The following is a 4,815-nucleotide window of genomic DNA, read 5'->3' on the forward strand; positions in this document are numbered from 1 at the left end:
ATATATATATATATATATATATATATATATATATATATATATATATATATATATGTATATATGTGTGTGTGTGTGTGTGTGTGTGTGTGTGTGTGTGTGTGTGTTAAACTCAAGGAAAACAAAAACACACAGAAGCTTATAGTTAGCTTCCAGTCAGTCTATCCCAGCTGTAGTGGCGGGCAGAAGACGCTGGTAATAAATTGACAAATCCCAGCAGACATGTGGAGGAAGTCTGGCTCTCCCATGATCTCTCCAGTGTGGCAAATCAAAACCAAATTTCCTCCTGGGCAGCAGTAGACACGGACGAGCAGATACCTGCGGCCACCTGGGCCTCACTCCAAAGACTCGGCCAAGACAATTTCCCTCAAATCACCTCTCTATCTTAATCTGACAGCCCTCCTCGATTAGGAGGTGTGAAAATTACTTCTCTACCCACCAGCTGTCGTTCTGAAATTATCTTAATTGTACCATGATTATGCCTCTAAGCTCCTATGAGAGCAACCGTTGCATCCGTTAAAAAGTACTAGCAAAGATGGGAAGACCTTCAAAGTGTAAGTGAACACCTTAGAAGAGCTGCAATCCACACACATACAAACACAGAGGCAGGATGCAGAAATGCGGTGCTATACGCCAGCGGACGCCTAACTGTTTGACAAAACAAGGACTAGCACGTGTTCACCCCGGTGTTTCGCTTAATATCAAAACAGAATCAGCGACAGGGCTATTTCGGCAAACAATCTCATTATCAAACTCAACGGGCGAAAAAAGAGAATATTCTAGACACAGCTACACAACATTGCTAACAAAACATTTAGGTTGTAATTAATAATGCTTCTGTAAATATGTTGCTTTCTAAAACGCATAACAGCTTAAATGGCCTTGTACAGAAATTTCTTTCAGAAAGGGTCTTTCTTGTACAATTCCAGTTGACTGCCAGTAGTTGTATACAACTGGTTTGTGTAGTGTGTTTTTTTTTATCATTTCGATACTTATGTATAAATTCAGACGTGATTTCAGATCACATGTGTTAAAGCTTCCAGAACAGACCTTTAATTTAGTAACTAAAGGGAAAGTTGGTTTTCTTCTCCGTCTCTTTATTTCTGCTATAAAACTGTATCAGTGTGAAGTGGCGCCCATGAAAGTGACCACAAACTTGGCAGGATGGTTCCCAACAAAGGCCGCAGGCGTCCGCCTGAACGAAATTCTAATCTAATTCTATCATTGCGTAAACATAAAATGTATCTTCTAGACGTAGCGTAGCGTTTAAACGTAACTGAACTGTATACACATGTCACAGGAGAAACGCAATGTTATAGTTACGACAAAATAGCACCTAGCTAGGCTAACGTTACTGCTAATATTCAAACCACTCGACAAAAAAAAAAATTCTAACTGTTTCCAGGTAATATATTTAGAATTAATAATGAATAAACAATCAGTGGCGATAGCATTTCTGCAGATTTAATATTTATAATATTAAAGGCAGAGTAGGTGATTTTTAGTTATGCTGATTGACGCACGTACACATCAAAGGGGGGTCGATCACGTGCCCTTCTTCGTCCTCGAGAGAAATGTTTAATAGTTGTTTATTATTATTATTATTATTATTATTATTATTATTATTATTATTATTATCATCGGGAGCACTGGGAGTCCGAATTCGCCATTTAATAATAAAATTATATAAAGAAGTAATAAATTATTCAAACGAATAAATGACGAATCGGTGACTCGCGCAGGCTCCTCGAGACTCGAGTCTAGACCGCTGTGGAAGGGTCCAGGTGCAGCGGAGGGGAGAGGCGGAATGTCGTGTTTATGACTTCAGCTTCAGGTCAGTTATTTTTGTAAACAGACGGCTGTAGTTTTGTCTTTTCACAAAAGTATTAATCTACTAGAAATCTTTAGCAGCAGCAGCAGCAGTCAGTTATTGAAAAATTACCAAAAGGACATAATTAAGAGTAGGAATAGCAGGTAAATATTGACGTCGTTACAACGGCAACAACCCTTACCAAAATTAACCTGGTTTTACTAAAAAATAACTCGACTAGTTAAAGTAGCATACATCTAAAACTGTGCCAAAAGAACCCTTTTTGTTTACATGCTTCCGTAAAGAACCTTTAGCATCCGAAGAAACTTTCTGTTTCACAAAAGGTCTTTGCGGCTAAAGAAGGTTCTTTAGATTATAAGAAGGTAGTTCTTTATAGAACCTTTAATGAACCTTCGACTGAATGGTTGTTTGTGGAACCAAAAATGTTTTTTTTTCTGTGAAGAACCTTTTAAGCACAGACTAACAGTGGGTTTGTTTCACCGTGATAGTTGTAGCAAAACTCTGGTTATAAAAATGGTAATCAATCCGCAACATGGATACTATTTTTACCATAGGCTCTATAACACCATGCTTATTTTATTAGGACAAAACATGAGCCATGTCAACATTACATGCAGGTAAATGCACATGAAGGACAGAGAGATGTCAGGGAAAATTAAGAGACTAAGGAAAATCGAAGCTCAAGAGAAAACATTTAATTTTGTGCGACCCCATAATAGGGATTTTTTTCAAAAATTTGTTGTGGATGTGTGGAATGGCCTGGAGGAGTGTGAGATTTCCCAGCCTGAAACCTTGTCCCGGTCCGCCCCTACTTATTTTCATTATTATTATTGAGTGTGTCTTTGCGTACACCTTTCCTGTAAACAAAAAAAAGAAATCAAAATATCAGGTCGGCCTGGAAATGCCGTACTGCACCACAGTGGTGTAGCACACATTGGCAAAATATAGTCCATCACTGAGCTCCCCTGTAAGGTTAAGTTAGCTAAAGTTTAGCTAAGGTAATGGTCTAGTACAGGGTAGGCAAAAATATCTCTGGAGCCGCATGCGGCTCTTCAGCCTCCTTGTAGTGGCTCCTGATGGCCGTGACAAAAAAACATAGAAGGTTTTTTTTTTTTTTTTTATATTATCGCTCTCATTTTGTTGCACAATTCTAGTTGATACCATCTAATAAAGTTTTTTTTTATAGTTTGTCACTTAAAATATATTTCATCAACGTCAGAGCCGTCTTTTAGAAGTTTATAAACTCTGTAATTTTTATATACGGCTCGATATATAGTGGCTCACACAAAGTGGCTCTTTTGATAAAATAGGTTGCCACCCCTGGTCTAGTAGGTTAGACCAGTGTCCGTTCTTTCACTGCATGATGCAGTTTATTAAAATTCATTTAGAATGACCACAAAATTTAAGATATGGGGAAAATGTATATATTTATACAATTTCAATATCAATCAGTATCGAACAAAGACTGACATCTTCAAAAATCTGTGGGGTTACAAATGTAATATTTATTTTACAGCAGTTCAATAAACATATGTATATGTATATATATATATATATATATATATATATATATATATACACACACACACACACAGGCTTGACATTAACTTTTTTGCTCACCAGCCACTGTCCAAATTTACTTTCCACTCAGCATTTTCACTGGCCACAATTTCTTTGTTGGGAAATTACATTTTATATACATTTTCCCTAATCATATTGCATAAATGCATGCGTAATCTTTCATAATTCTTTGTAATGTAATGCCTATCCTACCATTAAAAAAATTGACAACAATTATGTGTACCAAATCATGTAAAAGGTGGCCAGGAGGTTGCACTTTAAGTAAATATAATATTTATTAATTAAAATACAAAACCATACGTTTAAATTGCATTTGCAATTTATTGTAGGTAAGCAGGTCTTTTGAAGGCTTAAATGATTTAAGTACATGTGCATGTACATATATATGATTGATAAAAGTATGAAGAATACAAAACATGTTTGCGTTGGCCGGGAATCGAACCCGGGTCAACTGCTTGGAAGGCAGCTATGCTAACCACTATACCACCAACGCATGTGCGTTGAGTTATGATGCGTGTTTCATTTTTTCAGTAAAATTTCGTAAAACAGTAAAATTCTCTTGATTCTTGTAGAGTAATCCTACCGTGCTCACTAAAATGAAATAAGGTCCTGAACATTCATTCGGTTTATTTCTAAGCTTCAAAACATGTGGGCTCGTCCGGGATTTGAACCCGGGACCTCTCGCACCCAAAGCGAGAATCATACCCCTAGACCAACGAGCCATGCTGGACGCTTCTTCCTTTTCGTTTATGAATTATATGTGTACCATGTGTCGAGACATTTTGATGTTTTTTGTCGTGTTAATTTAAAACAAAACGTATCAAAACGATACTGTAACTGTGCATTCACGTGGGGGACACAGAGATGCACTTATTACCTTTCTATAGCAATGATTGAAAGCATGAAAAACACGGCCGGTTAGCTCAGTTGGTTAGAGCGTGGTGCTAATAACGCCAAGGTCGCGGGTTCGATCCCCGTACGGGCCAGCTTACATTTTTAATTTATCATTTTTGTTTTACATTTTATAATATCAGTTTAATTATTTTTATGGTACCCTTTAGTGGGGTTTATGATTTATTATGCATTCATTATAATGCCATAAAAATACCCTTACAATGCATTGTAAATACAGGCATCATAGAACGTGTTATTAATTATAATTCCTGTCCTGGATTATCATCAATAGCTTCATTGACCTGCTTAGGAGCTATAACAATATAACAAGAGCTATATCAATATAAACATTGTCCACTTTAACATGTTTTATACCACAAAGGTCAAGAGGGTCTGATAGAAGGACCCTATGAAAGTAATTTTAACTCATCCTATAGACACATCATTTGTTATCATCGGTTATTGTGAACATGTAAGAAATCTCGCCACAAGAAATGTCTCGCCACAACAAG

General features: G+C 36.8%; 3 non-coding genes across 3 annotated transcripts; 1 reads left to right on the forward strand and 2 right to left on the reverse strand.

The window, feature by feature from the left end:
* Window positions 1-3,830: 3,830 nt before the first annotated feature.
* Window positions 3,831-3,902, reverse strand: trnag-ucc. Its single transcript has one exon. It is a non-coding gene; the product is annotated as a tRNA-Gly (tRNA).
* Window positions 3,903-4,059: 157 nt separating this feature from the next.
* On the reverse strand, window positions 4,060-4,131 carry trnap-ugg. Its single transcript has one exon. It is a non-coding gene; the product is annotated as a tRNA-Pro (tRNA).
* Window positions 4,132-4,321: 190 nt separating this feature from the next.
* Window positions 4,322-4,395, forward strand: trnai-aau. The gene has a single exon. It is a non-coding gene; the product is annotated as a tRNA-Ile (tRNA).
* Window positions 4,396-4,815: the final 420 nt, after the last annotated feature.

Source organism: Puntigrus tetrazona, chromosome 6 (genome assembly GCF_018831695.1).
Source record: "Puntigrus tetrazona isolate hp1 chromosome 6, ASM1883169v1, whole genome shotgun sequence".
NCBI lineage: Eukaryota > Metazoa > Chordata > Actinopteri > Cypriniformes > Cyprinidae > Puntigrus > Puntigrus tetrazona.